Here is a 20,545-nt window from a genome sequence, read left to right as displayed (position 1 = left end):
AGCAAAGGATAACATTGATTTTGCTTTGAACATAGAATCGTACTTTCAATATGCTGGGGTAAGATAGGAGCAATTCCGTTTTAACTTTGAAATCAGTTATGGGGAGATCTAGCTCTTTTCAAGAGCTCCTCTACAATTCCTTTCTGGCCTGAAGCATCGGACTGTATCAGTCTCCTTTTCAGGACTGTGGAGAAGATGGACCAAACAACATACTGGAATTTGAGGCATCCTCTCTCTCCTCTTCGTACTTATTTATTGATCGTTGCCTGCAGTAGCTGTGGAACAGTTCTGTAGCTGCTCTGCAAATTAGAGGAAAACATTTTTCTTTCCCCAGCCCAGCTAGCATCTAGCCTTGCATCAAAGCTTGTCTTCAAAATTGTATAGCGCAGGGTTTGTTGAAACACTCTTTTTATCCTTTTTGCTTGGTTTATACCTCAGCAGAGGTGTGACTTCCGAGTTTTACACCCAGCAGTAACCATGAGCGGAGTAAATAAGTTCATTTTGATTTATCCACAGGTATTGAAGGGAATGTTTATGCCTTCCTCTAAGTTTCCTGACAGTTTTTAAATTCAATGTAATGAAATCTCCCTTCAGCCATTAATCAGCCACCATAAAGCTCAAGAACTTCACCAGTTAAAAAAAGAAAAAGAAAAACATGTTCTTTCCTTACTGCGATCTGCAAATCAGTTGTTAGAGCACATTTCCTTAACAACAGAAATCTTGCTCTGGCTTTGAAACGTCAGTTCTTATTTGCAGCGTGACTGACCTCCCATCCTGGTCAGTGTGGTTCTGACCAGGAAGCCTCGTCCTTACTGAGCAGAGGGGAGCACAGGCAAGTACATTCAAAATCCACCCTTTTTACTGTAAGCACTAAGTACGATGTACGTACTCTCCCTCTAGGAGCTGGCTTGAGATCAGTTGCTTGCTCCCAATAGGTCAACAAACAGCTGGCAAATATGTAATGCAACTCATCAACAATTACAGTTTGGATCCTGGTGGATGACTTAATAACTTTCATGTAGTTTTTTTTTTCTTTTTCTTTTTTTTTTTCCCTTTTTTTCTTTTACTTCTGTATCCGGCACATAACAACCCTAAGGAATAGGCATGAACCGCACCATGGTTCTTGCTGGGGCTCACGCTACCAGATCCCTACATGGTGTGTCAGGGCTGGCCGTGTCCTGCTGGTCCTCTTCTGCTGCTGCTGCCCTCCAGGAGACCAAAGAGCGAGATCCCATCAAAGGTCAGCCTTCATCTGCAGATGGGTCCAGACCTGGGGCATCTCTGTTGCATCAGACTGTCTCTGGTGCTTTAGTGCCTCTTTAATTGTCTTGCTTCTGTGTGGTTTTGCTAGTTGATGCAAATATTCAGGGAAAAAAAAGAAAAAGAACAGTCTTTATGCATCAGGGTTCTTGAAGGCCTATGGCTCCACCTCATAAAGCAAGATTGAGAACGTGCGTATCTTGATCAGCCTGATTTTTGTGTTCAGGGAGTTTACTTGTATCAGCTCCAGGCCAACTAGAGCCACTGGTGCGGTGAACTATGTTGTTTTTATAGGAAAAAGAGAATATGCTTAACAAATCTAGAAGACTACAGGAGCTTTAACAAATACAAACAAAATGAAATTGAACATGCTGCAAACTGGCTTGAGAAGATGGATGAAAAACATCTATTTTTTTTCAAAACTATATGTGCAGTCCATTGACTATTGCTTATGTGTATGATGCATCAACAAGAAAATCTGCAGTCTGTCCAGTTGGTTCACCTCAGAGATAAGGAAGTCTAAAAGTAAATCTTTGGTTTTGATTGCATCCCAATAAGTAAAGATAATCAAATTTCCTTAAGACCTTAGGAATATCTAGAAATTAGCACAGGCAGCCAAGTTATTTTAATTGGTAGTTTCTTGGCTACCCTATTATTACGTGCAATTAAGGACTCTTCCCATGGTATGTTAAGATGGCACATACAAATGGTATCAGTGCTTTATGTGGAAATCTACTTTGCTCATGCTCATCGACTCAACCTGAAGGAGAAGTTGTCCTGTGAGAACTAATCTAGCTGATTTTTTCTTTTTTCTTTTTCCAACTAAAATACTGCTGTATGTGTAGCACAGCAGTGCCTGAAGCCCTGTATAGATTTGGTGCCCAGGTGCCTTGGAAACACCTATGAGAATCCAGTGGCTGATCTGGAGGGAGTCGACATTAAGCTTGGAGAACATCCACAGGAGTCCGCCTCCTAAAACTAGCCATCCTTGAATAAATACTGATTCTGTGTGCTACAACTTGAAGTAGAGAAATTGTGTTAAGTTCCTTCAATCAATTTTCTTTCTATACTTCTTTATGAGAAATAAATTTTGGAAGATGTGTAACTTTTTTTTTGTATATGTCATGGTTCTTCAAGGCTACCATCACATGTGTTAAAATATATATATACCTCAGCTTCAGACCTACCATTTTTTAGCTGATAGGATATTTTTGTGGGTTTTAAGAGGGCCAGAACTGATTTTATTTGAACTCCAGACTTGGTTTTGCAGTGTTTGCTGCAATGGCATAACATGCAGTGCTGACCTGCTTTGTCCAGGTAGGTTTCTTGGCCTTGAATTTTCTCATATCTATTTAAAAGATGAAACCAAACATCTTCATTTAAAATACTCTCACAGTAATTACAGTACGGCGAGTTGCTGTTCAGAAACTCGAAACCTACAGCACAGTTAACAAGGCTTTCTGGGAAAATACTTGCTACTGCTATAGCAGTTCTTTCACAGAGGTCATGGCGGGGAGCCAGAGGAGGTTGGTAGACAGCTAGGCAACCAGAAAATAACAAGTTTGTCAGCATGTACAGCTGATTACTGTGAGAATAATTTTTCATAAGCATAGCCTGCAGAGTGTTTGCTTAAGGGAGGGTTAATTTTTCACTGAACTTCCTAAAAGCTAAGCCATTTTTAACTGTGGTAGAAAGTAATTTGTTCAAATCAGATGGAATAAGGCTCAGTATGATTTTTATCCTATTTTAATACTACCTACGCATTGCAGTAGGATGAGGTATGATATTTCAGTATATATAGGCAATATAGGATTATTCCCATAATGATACATTATGACAATTACTTTGGATAGGTATTTTGATTTCTACTAGCTACAGTAATCAATTCGGAACAAGAAAACATGAGAAATGTTCTTAGTGGCAGAAGAGACAACCTTTAGTTATTATGTTCTCCTGTTTGTGAATGTCATCTAGATTGCCAACGTGTAACCTTAAGAAATAAATTCATTTTCTTTTCTAGGTTGCTCATGGTTATAACCGTAGCGTAACCCTGTGGGAATATGGGTGGTCTTACAAGTTTTATGGTGCTCTGTAACCCAAAATCTTTAACCAAGTATAACTGAATCATAGTTCCAATCTCCAAAGCAGGTCTGGGTCTGTTCAACTGCTGCACTGTATCTATACTTCTCCTTTCTCTGGCTATCTCTGCGTGCAAGGTCAAGGCTGAAAGAGAGTATTACGCAGGCCTGTGTCGTATGGAGACTTACTTCACACTGAAATGATCCAGTGTTAGCTGGTTGCCTAAGGAATGGTATAAAGCAGATGGACTGGATTAAATGCATGAACTCTAAACTTTCAAAAATCAGGAGACAAAAATCGATTCATATTTACACTGAAAAAATGGTTTTGATGAAATAATAACCCACTCAATTTTTAATGTCGTTCTTGAATATACAGAATATTTGCCAAAGTCTCTATAACCGTGTGTGGTTTATTTCAAATACGATGCAACCCATAACCTGCAGCCTGCTGAATTTTGCAATATGAGCTGTCTTTATCCATTATTTATTGTCTTCGACTATGAGGAGGATCAGAATATTAGACAGAGAGAGCACAGTGGCTTTGAGGATGAGTCATAGGAACGAGATGAAATTCTGTAGGAATAAGCGCTGTGCTGCAGTGTCTCGGTTGAGAACGTCTGAGGGGGAGTCCCGAGAACGGTTGGGAGCGGCCCTGGCAGCGTGGCCCTGGAAAGGTGAATGCAAGTCCCGGGGGCTTCGGAGGAGAGATTCCCGCTCTAGCCAGGGAGGTATTAGTGCCATTGTGCAAGGCCCCAATGCACCTTGTCAGGAATAATGTGTGTGATTCTCTGCCCGTTTTCTAGAAGATGAATTTAGTTTGGAACAGGTTCAGAGGAAAGATAGCACGTCTGGGAGAATAGGAAAGAGGTGATGAGGTATCACGGCAAAACAAAATGACAGAAGACCTGAGAAAATACATATGTGTTTAAATATAGTGTACTTCCTGATCATTGAATAGATACAATTTCTGTTGAATAGATATAATTTCTGTGCATACATGTAATTTCCAAACAATCCACAGTGACTGCCTTCTCGTTTATCAGGTGATGAGGGACTTTAGGAGGAACACATTAGAGGAGAAATATCTTTTTTTAAAGGAAAGGGCAACATTGGTTCAAGAAATTAATAAGGGATACATTTAGACAGAAATTTACCGATTCCAAACTGTGAGGATAGTCTGTAATGTGTCTCCAGCAAGATTAAGTGGGGGCAAAATATTGAACTGCTTTTAAGCTGGAGCTCAAGACATTTATCAAAGTGATTCTATAAAGTGTTGCTTTTAACGCCAAAGGACAGGACTCAATAATTCAGAAAATCCCTCTAGCTTTTCTGTTCATATTTGTCTTTCAGGTATCTTACCATCTAAAAAGTAATAATAAAACCAGTCACTGCTATGAAAGGAATTCAGAATCCTTCTGTCTTAAGTTGTGTAAAAATAATAAATGATTTGGGGTCTGTTGGAGAACAGTAGCTTCTGAGCAAACCTGTCAAATCTTAATTTAAGTCTCTGTTTAGTCTGCAGCAGTGAAATTGCTCTGAATAGAAAATACATGATAAAATATGTCTGACAGGTCTTGTCAAAAAGCTTTTTCATTCTATTTAGCACTTTCCAATAATAGACAATCTCTACTTCATTTACTAAAAAGTAATAAAACTGCTGAAGCCAGAACTTATTGCTGGTTAGTTTAAAACAAAGAAAGTTTATAACCTCTCTTTACAGTGTACTGCTCACTCTGTATCTAGAAGTCAGTGGTTAAATAAAGTCCCTCTGGGAGGATGTTTCCATTCTGAGTCATAAGCATTGTATTGACAACCTTTATAGAAATTTAAATGCAATCCTATTAAAAAATACACTTCTACGAATGCTGAAGGATAGATTTCTTTCACTGGGTGCGGGGGCACTAAGCTGCGGTATCTCGGAGAACAGCTTGTAGAGAATTTGTGTAGCTATGCAAAAGCAGTAACTCTGGGAACTGCCGGGCAAGAACACCTCTAGCATATACGTCAGGAAGATGGACTATCTGATGGTACAGGACCCACCAGACAGCAGCAATTATCTAAATGGTGTTTGCCCACAGGAATAAAGCAACAGCCATATAAATAAAAAATTGTTGTGTTTTCTTTCAATATCCCATTAGAGATGGATATTGTTCTTGCAAGCATAATTTGGAACAAGTATATCAATAAAATGCAAATAACTATCACAATACTTCCTGGTGCATATTTTAAGCATACAGAATTTAGAAAAATAATTTCCTCTAAATTAACTTTGTGGATTCATCAACATTTGCTCTATCTCCCATAACTATGAATTTGGCTTCATTTTGAGTTTACTCTCTTGCAACTGCAGAATTTGGCCACAGGTTTTACCCTTACAACCTCTGGCTAACTTATAAGCGAAAAATGTAAATGTGCTAAAAATTATTTAAAAATGCAAACACCACTCTTGTCACAGAAAAATAAGATATGCATAGGGGAAATTAATTTTTCCAACATTAAAAAGAATAGTTTGGCAAATGTAAAGGCCAGTCAACCCACTCAGGATGCTGAGCATACACATTGAGGAGGAAACTGGAGCGATCACAGATGATGTTGTACTGATGCAAAGGAAGAATACTGAAAAAAGGAGTTGTGAAGATGTTGGACAGCTTTCTGGAGCAGCAGAGAAGACAATACCAGCAGGCTGGGAGTGTATGAGATTCTGTTCTGATTGAACCCCAGCACTCACAAGTGCCAGCGCACGACCACACTGTGGTGAAGGTGCCCCTAGTTGCTGGGCTGGGCTCGTGGTGAAGTCTTTGGAGGCAGACCCTCCTTGGTGGTAGGCAATTCTCAGTGTGGTTCTCAAAGCCTACGCAGATTCATGAGCAGAAAACCCACCACTCCCAACGTAATCCCTTCTGCTGGTCACGCACATGACGCTGTGCAAATCGTTTCTTGGTTTCACCCTTCCGCTATCACAATCTTTAGATCACTTCAGATAAGGCACTGGTGTTAGCTTCCTGGGGAAGGGCATCTCAAGGTGACTGCAAGCTATATGTGTGGACGCAGACTCTGTACGGCTCGGCACTGTGCTTATCAGGACAAGTGCCAAAAGAGGAATGCAGTGAGGCCCCGCTGCTGTTGGAGAGTATGACTATTGACACATTCTGTCTTGTAGCAATAATTTTGTTCACTGTCTCCGCTTCTACATGTTATTTCTTCTTTGTTAGTTTAAAGCAAACAGTTGCTTACTGTTAGTGGTCGACTGGTCTAACTTTCCCTTCTCCCTCAAAAGCACAGTTACTAATAAAAGTTCAAAATTTGTGCTTTGCTGTACTTGTTTTTCTCTTGATGAAACTGAATAGCTAAAGTTATGCCAAAAGTTTCAACAAGCAAACAAACAAACCCCAGTAAACAATCCACACAAATGGGTTGTGTTTCAACACATGCTTCTGAGCCAGCAATCAGATTTAAAATATTTGGAAACAAAATCGTCCATTAACCAATGCAGTCCATAAAGTTAATCAGCCGTAATATACTCTCTAAAGATTAGCAGTACTTTCGCACCAGGGGGTAACACCTCTCCCCCCAGCAAAACAGGCACTTTACAAGTCTGTAACGCATCAGTACATCTTGTCTCATGATAGCCCGCAATCCAGAAAGCGGCATGCTCATTTAGAGTTGGTTTCATTGAAATTGCCACGTATTGCAGAGATGGGAGCATTTGTGTGTGTGTGTGTGTGTGTGTGTGTGTGTGTATATATATGTATTAGTACATATATCATCACTGATTTTTCTTGTCCTGCACTGCTGTTCCAACAGGAATGCCTCCTGGCCACTTAAGTAAAGGAAAACTCTCACCAGAGAAGAACTATTTGCCTTCAACAATGTTGAAGAACATCGTTTGTCTTTGGCCATACAGATGCCTATTATACTGGAACTTTTGCACCAGCTAAGGCTGTAAGTGAACTTTTAATGTGGCTGTACTGTCTGGATGAGGTTTTACAGCCCAGGGCCTGAGGACAGGCAGGGCTTCCAAGAAGGTAGAGCTTTTTCTTAGAAAACTTTGAGTAGCTCTGCTTCCTCACATGGATTTTTGAAGTCGCTGCTGATCATCCAAGATAATTTGAATACAAAATCATGTGAAAAACCTCCTGCTCTCAAAGTCCTGATGTGTTTGTGGGTTTTGCAAGCAGCTGGCATGTAAATGTAAACATGTAAACCTCCTCCTTTGGTAAACATTTACAATGAATCAAAGAGATCTGTAGTGGGTGCAAGTTGAGCTTAATTGATGTATGAGAATTTAAATGCACTGTGAACCTGACTGGCTCTCCAGTGCGTAGTCTTACCTGCAGTGAGGTAAATGAGATTTTTGCTAATGAAAGGTGTAGAAACAATCCTGGACCGCCAAACAGCCATAGCTCAGTGCTCAACCCTTGTGTATTCTCTTTTCAGCCACTGCCTGTTTTAAGACTTAAAATGCTACACTATTCTATCAAAGCCCTTTTTGATATATTATTGAAAAGACTTCTGCCCCTTTTGAGCTGAATGGAAGGCAGCGAAGCTATAAAGACCTGATAATAAACACTAAGATTTTTTTAGTCTATGATTACTGAATGAAGAAATTCCAAAATGGTTGTGTCTTGTGTTATTATCTGAATGTTAAATAAATATTTTTTGATTGATAAATCTTAATGATGCTAAATCTGGACAAATCTTTTGTTGTCTTCCATTTCATAACAGTAAATTTATTTCCAGTGTTTCTAATGCTCCCCCATTGTGCCCCGTCACCATTGCTGAAAAAGAGAAACTATATTCAGGTGTTGCCTGTTCTAACACAGGCAGATCAAGGAAGTGCAGTGAAGGCAACAATTAACATGGCAATCAGTATGATGAATGGTGGAGACCAAGCTTTCTGCAGTTATAAAACCAGCGCTGGGTTCTTTCAGCCTCACTCTAAATTTTGTTGAAACTGATGAGGCAAAGTTTAAAGTTTAGAGGATTTTCCATTGAAATTACATGGCTGTCCTTAGTCTGTGATGATGGGCTGCAAATGGCAGGAGAAGAGATTTCAGGAGAGGTTCCATCTGCATCGTGCTTGCTGGGCCCAGGGTGCTGCAGAAACAGCTTCTAGTTCCAGGGACGTTTTCAACCCAAGAAATATAGCAGGAGATGAAAAGGTGGGTGGAGTGGCTAGCATTTAAATGAGCCAGGCTGCTTCTAACATCAAAAGATTCAGTCCAAGAATTGGCCAAAGGGTCAACCAGATTCTTGCCTTGCCTAAGGCAGTATTTCTGTAATGATTTTGGTCTATGCAAATGCTTACTACAAATGTGGAGTCAGGGAGCCTAGGCAAACTCCTAAATTTGCCGAGGGCTTTGTGTTGGGCTAGGGATTGTCCTCTTTCTTTAAACATTGAACACTTAACTTCTAGACAGTGTATCTTACCCATATTACATCCATACTGTGTTTCTATAATTTTTTAATTTTCTAATAAATGTTCTCAGTTTATTGCACGAGATTCTGATGTCTTTCCTCATCGGGAGAATAATTGGGCTGGTTTGCTATATTCACTTTAATCTCTCTTGCTTAATCCCTACAAATTCACAGGTAGCTAATTACGGCCTTGCTAAGTAAAATTTTCAGGAAGTATTTTCTTATGATTTGCCTTTACAACTTTATATATATGTAAGTATATCTCTTTACATTCTTTTGCTTCTTCATGATTAAATGCTGCCATTATTTTACAGTGTGCATCCATGTAGTGCCCTGGAATATCTCCTCTCAAGAGAAGAGAAGATCATGGGAAGGAAGCCTCAGATGCGATGTATCCCACCTGGAATCCCTGTAGTTATTTCCTGAGTCAGCAGTTCCAAAATGGAGACCTTCATCTCCTTGAGGGTAAGGTGTGGCATAAAGCCCAGATGAATAATTACCTAGCAGCTTAACCTTCAAGAACTGGAAACTCTGAGAGCCGTGTCCAGAAACACGTGGGTGCCAGGTGTGTCCAGCCAGGGGGGTGAAGGTGGAAGCACTTGGACATTGTCTATTTTCCCACATGAGCTTTGGGCAGCAGAAGGCTCTAAACTGCTGTCCTGTGTCACGCCAGGAAGATGGGCAAGACCTGTCCCACGTCCTCATCTCACCAGAGAGGATCTCCATACTTTGCTGGTGTAGGGGAACTGTTGGGCAGCAAAACCAACCAGCCTTCTTGTTTTGTCCCCACACTTCTGGGAGCAGCTAGTCCTGCAACAGGGTGAAGGGAAGGAGCTGTACCCAGGTGCTGTGAAGTTCAGCCGCTTCTTCAGCAACAGGGAAATGGCCTCTGAGCTTTGCTCGCAAGGGGTAATGCCAATGCAGGACCGTATTCTTTGCATGAGGATCTGATTTTGGAAAGAAGATACTCTTGTGCTTTACAGCCCAACTCATATTCTGGCACTTTGATTTGGGAAAATAGCTGCAATTAACAAGAAATATCTTAGGGTTAACTTGCATTTCAGTGATTAAAAAGAGCAGTTATTGTTTCTTTGCACATTAACTTTTGTGAATGCCATTTTATATGTACATTTACCACAGGCAAAGAGAACTGAAAACACCTCTAAATGTAAAGCTACCAGTGCTATAATATACAGTTCCCCTTGTAGGTTCACCACAAAGGATCATGCCAACCTCTTGACGCAGTGCGTGCAGCCCTATATTAAGCTATTTTAATGGCTTCAGTTTTGATCTTTAGAGCTTGTTCTTGAAATCCATATCTAAGATAGTCTGCATTAAGTCATTTGGAGTGTTGAATTAAATATCATCCACAGGGCTCAAAAAATCTTGATAATGTCGTTTATATGAGGCACAAGGGGGGGGATTCATTCATTTGACTGCATGCAGATTGCTCCAGGAGCTACCTACGTCTATACTAATCACATCATTTTCCCTTTATAACCAAAGAAGAGAAAGAAGCACTTGAAGGGTATGAGTCAGCTGATCTATTTCAGATATCTGGTATACAATGAGATGAACTGCACCTTAAAAGCTACTATTACTCCGTAGTGACTTCAAAAGGAGCCTTGGTGACCGGTTGAGGTATAGACATTTGTACGGGTGATATCTAAAGAGAGGTGAATCCCACTGAGATGACTGACAGTGATTATGGGCATGCCTTTAAATAAACGAACTCAAGCACTACACATTTTACTCTTAGCCCTACAGCTGTTTGCATATTAAACAAGCTGGTAATGCTCTATCATCAACAGTATTCTTGGTCTTCTCTTTTCTGTCTCCACAGTAGGTTGCTGACAAGTTTGACTAGTCCTTTAAAATTAGAAGAAATCAAGGTATTTAAAAAAAGAAAAGACTGAGAAAAATTAGTTTGCATCTTGATAATTCTCAGAGTGAAGGCACAGGTCTCAGTTTTTAAGCAAACTGAAATCCTCTATATGTGGATTTGAACAATTTTGACTCACTTCTGGGAGTAAGACATTGTCATTGCAAATATAGTCATTATTTTATTGATAGACGTATTTTAGCTTTTTTTTTTTTTAAATTTTCTGGGGCTGACCTCAAATAGTTTCAAAAATCATTCATAGACATTAGCCAATGTCTCAGAAATCTGTGTAGCATTGTAAGTTGTCAGAATGTTGTGCACTTTTTGCATAATAGAGCACAACTCTGCTCTAAAGTGTTCTGAAACAATGATTATTTTTTAGACTCAAAAGGCTATTCTGTAGAATTATGAGGACAAAAAGCGGGGGGGAGGGGGGAATCAGAGAAAAGTGAAAACCAACTAAATTTACTGAAGAAAAAAACACTTCCATTTTCACCCACAAGATGGTGCCACTTCCTCAACGTAAAGTGCAATTTTCCTTTGAAAACAATATATAAAAATGACACTTAGGAAATTAATCCCCATGAAAAGGGTCATGGAGTGCATAAATCCTACTAGTGCCTTTAAAATAGTGTTTAAATGGGATTTAAATGACATATGGTCCTCGTGCTGGCCCTTTCCACAAGAGTAAGATACATCCTGCATGAATTCAGGGACGTATTTGCTAACCTGCGTGACAAAAATAACCTGTTAGTGCATATTGTCACTGCTAGCTCTTCAGAGTCACATCGCTCAGTCTGAGCGGGTTTCTGTTTCTTTCTGTGCACTGTAAAAATAATAATTTAGCAAATTTCAAAACGTTATATCTAAGGGAATGCGTTGAAGATAGGCGATCCGCACAAATATAACTGCAATTTAAGAAGAGTGGGGTTACCAGTGTGTGGCTGAGAACACATCTGAAAGTCTTTGTTGCTGGGAATGATTAATTGGGTGGAAAGCTACCAGCTTTCCCTTAGGTTGCTGCTGGATTTACAAAGTTGGCAGTTAGATAAAGAAGACAAAACACTGCTGACTTTTAAACTAAATGCATAGGAAGAGTAAAAAAGCAGAACATCCTCAATATCACTTTTATAGTCACATCAGAAGAAGACCTTTTTTGATGATAACTGCTGTTTATTATTATTGTCACCTTATTAAGGGTGAAAACCTGAAAGATGAAGAAACCAACTTATGGTTTTCACTTCATCCGTGAAAATATCTTCCAAGTCAAATACTGAAATGGCAGGAGATGGCAAAAGAGGCAGTCCCTTGGCAGCTGTCTGCACCCATTCTCGGCTGCCCTTTACTCGTCCCCTTCCAGTCCCTCTGGGACAGCCAAAGAAGTGCAGGGGAGCAAAACAGTGTGGAGGGTCTCCCTGCTTTTATTTGGGGTTTGAGTACCCCAAAAATAGTGTCTAGTGATGCAAAAACATTGGGCAAACTCGATCATGTGCATCATTGCCAGTCCAACACATGATGAGAATATGTTTTAGTTTACTAATAGAGGTGTAATTTTGTGTTTTATCATGAAAATCCTAATCTGTGTTTAAAGTGGAAAAATCAACCTTTTATTCAAATGAATTGTGTGCCTGATTCCTACTGAAAGTCAAAACACGTAGGCTCCTACATCTCTCAGGCAGTCTAGTGGGTTTTATTTGAGAGTATAATCCAAAACTGTTTCTGTTCACACGGTTAGGAACAGTGGGGTGAATGACTGAAATGGTTTCAAGGGGGTTTTTTGTTGCCCAACGAACTCTTCTGAAATACAGAAACCCTGATACAAGTAGCTGGATGACAAAGCATGAATTTGCCTCCTAACCATGAAGCAAGTCATTGTCTCGAGGTAATTCCCACTCACACCCGGCTCCTGCCTGCCCCAGGTGATACGGTGTCAACCCTATGGTAATCCCTAATTCTGGAGGGAACAGGTTATTCACCACCTGAAGTACGTTACTATCCCAATGGGTGTCAAAAGGGATCGTTTACTTCAAATTGCGTAAGTACGGGATTTTGCATGACTCAGGGTAGTATGAAGGCTCCATACCTAGTTTGTTTAGGCGAGCTGCAAGCCTAAGGATGCGTCCTGGCCGAAGTCATGCAGGGTGTTTCTCCGATGCCGAAGTAATCTGGTTCCTTATGGGAGTTCCCCATATGCATATGCAGCCTGTGCTTGAAAAATGAGAATAAGTTTCAAGATGAGACACAAACTCTTATGGAAAATTACTGTACTACTTCCTTGATTTGCACAAAAATCTGGATTTGAGGTTATGCTGCAAGGCCCTTGATTTTTACAATGTATGCGAGAAGCAAAATTACATTTCATTTTTTATTGAAATGCCAAAAAAAGGAAGATTAATAGAGAGAAGGGAGAAAGAAAACAGAAAAGCTTCAAAATTAAGGTTAAGATTTTCAAAGAAGCGGATATAATTTGGGCTAAATCTTGTTAGAAACCTCAGTACAACATATTTCTAAGTAGGTCCACTTTATAATATCATATTTTTTATTTTATACCATATTTTTAGAGAAAAAAGCCCTCTCATTTGGTAGTCTTTAAAGTCATAGTTAATGCCTCTTCTGTGAAAAAAAACCCTGTTTATTTCAGACCGTGGCTTTTGTGTTTCACAGTTAAAATTGAATCATGTTTCCTTGTAAAGCAAAACAAAGCCCTCTGGTAGGAAGGGGAAGGAGGAAGGAATAGCAAAGGCAGGAAAATATAGCTTCTGTATCTGGGTAGCTTTTGGAGCACATGATCCAAACTGTGTTTTTCTGGCCAGGAAAAACATTTGCCTTTTTGCTCTTATTTTCCTCTCTACAATTCATGGAAAACTTTTTTTTTTTTTAGAACTAGATCTGATTGTTTGGGACTGGTTTTTAGCTTGCTGTGCTAAGCTAAATGTAGCAGAGTTAAGGCAATCTGCCTGGCTAAGATGGGTTCTCAGACAGAAAGCAGAAAGCATTGAGAAAAAATAATGCAAAGAAGGAAAAGAGAAGCTGGAAAGGAGTTTCGTACATGAGAAGGATGGTTATTAGAAAGGGCTCGTGTCAGGGGCATGAGATGGGTCTCACCGCGACTGATTGCTGGTTCCGTTTTGGTGCCAGGGCTGCTGAGCGTGATCACCCCTGCAGACCCAGCTGCCCCAGGGTGTTACGAACAGCCCTCGTTTGTTCCAAAGGCAGTTCTCGGTTCAGTGTGGTGTAACGAAGGTGTGCAGTGCCCGTGGATTCGGGGTGCTGGTTCACCGTTCTCACATCCCTGTTTTGTCTTCAGCGCTTTTAGAGTCTTTCCTCTTTCACTTCCACCACACAAAGAGCTTTTAAAAGGCCAAGGGGCATGACCAAAGCAAAGACTTCTGCAAATAGCTGTATTTATCATATTTCTAGGAGCTAACAAACAACTTTTTGACAACATTTTGTAAGCCTGAGTGTTCAACAAAGAAAAGGGCTAAATAATTTCAGAAAAACAAATCTCTTGGTTTTATTGGTAGCTTTACTGTTACCCTCTCCACTTATCCAAGTTCTGGTTTACAGCACAGACTTTAGAAAATGAGTCTAAAGTGCGAAGTGCATTCTGTGAGCAGCGGGTTTCTGATTGTGATTTCTGTATATATACACCTATATATATGTATATAGATAAGCAAAGACTTATTTTCCACAAAAAGTTTTTTCTCAAGTGCCGTTTAATTATTTTTTATTAGCATCCAAAAGTACTTATTGTGGAAGTGAAAAAATCTTCTTTTTCAATATGGAGGAATAACCTGATCTCATGAGTTTTCTATGATCCTGCTTGTTTTCATAGCATGTTAGAAAATCTATGAAAATTGTGGAGATAGGATTTAGCCACAGGCCCCAGCTTCTGCTTGCTGGCTATACAATAGAAACAGAAGAAAGTTGCTTTGCAGAAGTATGTGGGAAGTCATGGCTGTTCTTTGGCTTCCTCTTTAGTCAACATAAATTGACATTTTTTTCTCCTTATTCATTTATCTCCTGCTGTTGCTTGAAAGTACCGTCAGCCATACAGGCCTGTGAGTCAGCCACCTCTCTGCATGAAGCTGAACAATAAATTCCATTCCTTCCTCCTTGCAATTTAAATATAACTTCATTCCCCTGTTCAACCAGGAACAAGGTCTGTTACTTGTTCTCTTCCTGTGTGATGAAATTACCAACTCCCTTTGATGTGACAACGAACATTCATCTACATTCAGAAAAAAGTCAGTGCACAACACTTTTTTCTAAAAGAGTGCCAAAATAATGGCAATATCACAGAAAAAAAATTAGGAAAAGGTCTTTGAGTAAAGTATCTCTTCAGACAGCAGTATCTCAGACCTGGTGACTCTTATCTTCAGGAAAATGTGTTCAGAAAGTCATCCCAACTTTTCTCTGTTTGATAGATGTACCAAGAGTTGGGGAGCCACAAATCTGATTTTGTGAGAGTTGTTAATAAAGCATTTATCTCTCCAAAACTATGTTCAGAGTGTGACAAGCTTATAAATGTTTGCAGGCTTTGAGCTTTAAACACATTTTCTATCTTTGTATTTTGTCTTTGTATTGTAAACATAACCATCGCCAGAGTAAGATCTCAGCTAAGTGCAAAGGCCTAGTATGCTGAGTGTAGGAGGTTCTTGCAAGAATACCTAAAAACTAAGATTGACCAAACCACTGGATACATCCAGAGAATGTTACTAACGTGCACACTTTTTGCATTTACCCACAGAATTAAATAGTTGCAGAAATGCAGAGGCGTTGCTGTAAGAGGTTCTGTCTTAAATGGATTTTTAGGTTCTTTAGAAAGCATAAGGAAAGTGAAGGGGGTTTATCTTTAATTTCTCATGTTTTGTGTTAGGCTAAGAAGGAAAATTAGATCTTCCTTGGCCAGAATATCTAGTGTTATTGCAAAATTTCCTTGTAACACTGTTAAATCCCTGATCTTCCTCCTAACGAAACCAGATTGCTAGTCCAAACTTTGCATTGATGTTGGCTGATTTGTAATTGCCTTGGTATTCACGGGTCTGGCCTTTATTTCACCCTAAAGCTGTGCACACCCACCGTCCTTTCCTGCGTGGCAGAAGTGCCACTCACACGCAGGTTGTACATATGTTATTCAGAGACACTCCTACTGGAAAGAGTTTATATATATATATATATATGTGTATGGTTTGGCATCTGTGGGTTGCGTTGGCAATTCAGCAGCAAGCAGTCAGATCCCTGCAAGCAAAATAAGTGGGGTAGGTTGGATTTGGCTGTGCAGCTTGAGGGAGATGGAAATGACACAGGGTCAGAGGCTGAGTGCTGGCAACAGGGACCAAGCACTTTTCTGGCAGAGGTGACCTGAGCATCCTTAACTTTAGCCAAACTTCACTGAAAGCCTGTTACAATGGGGTGCTGTTCCCCAGAAAGGTGTCGGTGATGATAAGCGTTGACAAAAAGGCAGCTAACAGTTGGTACCAGCATCCCAAACTTGTCCCTGTCCAAACTGAAAGCTGGGAGAGGCAGCTTGTTCTGTCTCTCTCATGGTTAGCTAGATATTTTTAGGGTGTGTTCTAGTTTTAGTTTATCTAGCCATAAAATCAAAAGTCCAGTATTTATGATTAAATGTGTTCAGAAATGCAAGAGAGGGACCTAATCCTTTAACTCTCTAACCCTTGAAGGGATAGATTTATAAAATTACATAAGGGCTTAAAATGCAGACAACTATCTATTAATACTTTCAAAAGCAACAAACCTGGTTCGGTGCTATCAGTCTTACGCCCAAAGATAGCTAGGTGCCTGACTGCACTGAAATCACCAATAAACAGGAATTAAATATTTGAATAATTTTACAGATATGAGCCCTTAGTCCTATGAGGCCCAATCAGTTCAACTGCTTTTAACAACGTCAGTAAGTGCCTTTTTGCATCATTAGGCAATGATGTGACTTGGAAATCTGACTGCAGGGGCACGAGCCCTCTTACTTCACATTAACTTTAAATAAAATAGACCCTTAGGAGTAGAATTCAGTTCCAGGTACATGTATGGGCTTGAAATGAAGCTTATAGCCCACAGGTCTAATCAACTTGACAATATTTATTTTAAAAATCAGTATTAAAACTCAGTCTAATACTGGATTATTCCCACACCCCTTCTCAGCCTTTTTTTCCTAGCTATGAAGCATAAGGAGTTATTCTGTAGGCAGCACTGAATTTAATTTTTTCTAAAACTCTTAAAAGTAATTTTGTTATTAAATGTATATTCTTTATAGAATTGCTATATTAGTCCAGTTGTTTAATAAGATGTGAGTTTTTTAGAAGTTTTATTGTTCAGAATGTATTTGTGACATGGTGTAGAACCTGGATTTTAATATACATCAGGAGTTCATGTTTTTCTTATAGTCTTTAAACCCTAACATTAATAACTACTTGGTAATTAATTAGGAAACATATATTTTAATTATTTTGTCAATTATCTGAAAAAAAACCCACCAACCAGTTCTGTATTTGAGAACAGACTACACTGTATTCAAGTGGCAACCCATATTCCTATTGTGATTTCCTGAGGGATTTCTCTCCTGATGCATAGGAAGCTGGATTATATTTATCAGGAATGAAACTTTGAAATAAAAATATCATTATTTTAGATGGGTAATAAGAGGCTGGGAACAGCTGAGCTTCCTCTCCAGCTCTAAACAAATACCGTTCTACATAAAGTACAGCTTTCTTCCTCAAATTCCTTCCATTAAAGATCTTGGTTTGGTTTGTAATTCAAATAAAACCAAAGCATAAGTCTCTCTCTGAATTGTCCCCCCAGCAGTCTCTCCCTACAGTTCCCTCTCTTCTGCTGCAGCCCGTCATTCCTTCTGTCCCACAGAACATTTTCTGCGTGGCTGGGGATGAGGTCCGGCTGCCGAGAAGCAGCAGAACTTGGGACGGCTCTGGATGTAGATGCCCACCTGAGTTCAGGGAGACACAGCAAGGCTGCTCCAGGCTTTGGGATGTAGCAGAAGCTTTGTACGGCACAGGGGGAGGTTGGCAGGATCTAGACTGAAAATCCTGGTGTCATTCTCCTCCTCTCTGTCAGAATTATATATATACACGCACAGGCATCCCTTTGTCAGATGGCAGGAATCGGTAGCTGCTGACTCATGGCAATTGTTGCACCTCCCTCCTGATCTCCATTTCTCAAATATCAAATGTAACTGCAATATCAAGTAAAAATAACAACAGCAACAAAACACCCTGAGATCTTACTGCCCACACAAGCGCAGGTGCAAAGAAAGGTGAAAACCTGAAACTTTTGGTGGGTTGGAGTATTACACTGACTCTTATTAAGTATTAGTATTGTCATCAAGTAGGATTGTAAAACAGAAACTACTTGTTCTCAAAGCTGCTTCTTCCATTCTGGGTTGTTTGGGGCTGTTTCATCACCCTGAACACATGCTTTTTGCTCTTGCTGGCTTTTATTCCCCAGTGATCGGAGGGATTTCTCTTGCTCTGGCAGCTCAGAGCACTGCCTGAATGACATGTGATGCTAGAAGAAGCAAGTTCTTGAGTTGTCTTTGTCCCCTGTTTATTGTACAGGATTCACTTTCCTGTGCGGTTCCGAGTAAAACCCTGGAGTGGGTGGTATCTTGGTAGGTGCCAGCGGTTCTTTCAAATTTGTTGTTCTTTCCCACTTTAGTCAAAAAAAGGCGATACATTCTACTGGTTTATCTGAGTTGTTTTTTCCACCCTACCTCTCTATTTTAAGTGTGTTCAGGCCTATTTTTTGACTATACTAAAGATTTTACCTACATATGTATATAAACCAAATACATGTGCACAGCATGTATATATTTTACTCTTACACACTGATAATAATGTTTAATTGGAAAGTTATTCTTCGTGTGGTATATTTGAACAGGTAGAAAAAAAAGAATAATGGAAATCAATTCCTTGTGAATTACGTCTCAGTTTCTTTCATATTTTTCCACCTGAGTGCAGGATAAGAAAAAGGGAAATGCTTTAGTAGAGTGAAATGAGACCCAGAGCAAGAATGAAAGTAAGGGGAGGCTATCGCTGCAGGGCTGGCAAGGCTGAGCTGTGCAGAGCCCAGGCTCCAAGGGGATGCTAACCCTTACAAGTAGGGTAAGGCTGTAGTAAGGGAGAGAAGGGCAGCACCTGGGTCAGCAACCACCTTCCAAGGGAGAGATGCAGCTAGAAACACATTGAGAAAGAGGCATTTCATACGTGCATCAGGTTGGTCTCCACTCCCAAGCCTACAGGCTGAGATAACTGGGCTGAAGAGACCTTTACAATGCCTTAAAAAGGAAGATGGATATAAGGCCAAATACGAAAAGCTATCTGTTTAATTTTACCCTTTGTGCTATGTTCTATTTTAGGCAAAGAAATTGCGCTTTGTTTCGAATAAGCCGTTGCTGAGCCCTGGCAGGCGCTCGGGAAAAGCCGTGCTGGCCGAGCGAGCCCACTTGCTGCGCTGTGGGATGGGAACCCCGTGTGCGGGGCTGCGGCACGGGGCTGCCGGGATGCGGGTGGGAGGCAAGAGGCAGCTCAGCAGCATGGCAGGGGTGCACCGTCTGGCCCGTGCCATGGCTGGAAGAGCTCTTAAATGCCCCCCCTAGCATATCTACTGAAGGTGTAGGGCAACAGTCAGTAATAGGAAGTTATTTCAGCCTTTCCCATTGTAGAAGGGATGCTAAAGCCCTCGCAGAGCGTGTAGGTAGGGGCACAAATCTGTCTGTCTGTCTCTGTAATTGCATGTCCTCCCCTGACAGCAAACATCAGCCAGACACTCTGGAGGGGCTCAGGTCTCAGGGACCATCTCATCTCTACCCATTGATTGAAACAACCTGCTGAGTAAAAGGCAAGAAAAAAAGGGAGTCATGCTGCAAGCTGGAGAACCAGCACAGGAGAGGTCTTCTGTACATGCCTCAGCCTTGGGAAACCTTAGTTTGGAGCTCAGTCAAGGGTGAGACACAGGCTCATAGGAAACTTGCCTTTATTATTTCCAGGGCTCAGGGAGCTACTTGTTTCCTATTTAATTCAAAAAGCTGTGCAGATTCGGAGACAAATGTGGCAACAACAGCAACAAAAATGTCTGTAGTTGTTCCAATAATTCTCTGTACTTGTTTCCTGTATTTATTTCAAATGTAATGCTTCAATGGCAATGGTCATGCTTGACAAGATGAGGAAACCCAGGGTTTCCTTCTTTTACACTTGGCAGTTCCCACACGGGGATGTGGACGTTTCTGACCTTGTCTGCACTGTTACGATACACAAATGTCCTTGACCATCATACTTCTGTATGTAGGGACTCCTTCTATCCATCCCTGTATATCTGGTGTTTTTTTGACTGGTCGTTGAGGTAAGGTGTAGCTGTTTAAGCTGTTGTCCTGCTGAATCATTTTAAAAGCCTCTTTGAGGAGCACACGAGGGTGCTGTGATATTGCTGGTCCCTCCTGCCCTGCCTCGGTCACTCACGCCATCCCATGGTGCTCAGCCACCAGGATCAGGAACCAGTGGTCGCTGGGGTCCGCTTGCAGGTGTCATGTTCAGGGAATAGCAAAGACTGAGAACTTTGGGTTAAGTTTTAGGGAGGTTTATGCCCAAATCATAGAATCATAGAATCACTTAGTTTGGAAAAGACCCTTAAGATCACCAAGTCCAACTGTTAACATAACGCTACCAAACCCACCACTAAACCATGTGCATAAGTGCCACATCTACACGTCTTTTAAATACCTCCAGGGATGGTGACTCAACCACTTCCCTGGGCAGCCTGTTCCACTGCTTGGCAACACTTTTTGTCAAGAAATTTTTCCTAATATCCGATCTAAACTTCCCCTGGTGCAACTTGAGGATGTTTCTTCTTATCCTATCACTTGTTACTTGGGAGA

Source organism: Aquila chrysaetos, chromosome 5 (genome assembly GCF_900496995.4).
Source record: "Aquila chrysaetos chrysaetos chromosome 5, bAquChr1.4, whole genome shotgun sequence".
NCBI classification, from domain to species: Eukaryota; Metazoa; Chordata; class Aves; order Accipitriformes; family Accipitridae; genus Aquila; species Aquila chrysaetos.
Note: the sequence above shows the minus strand (reverse complement) of the source record.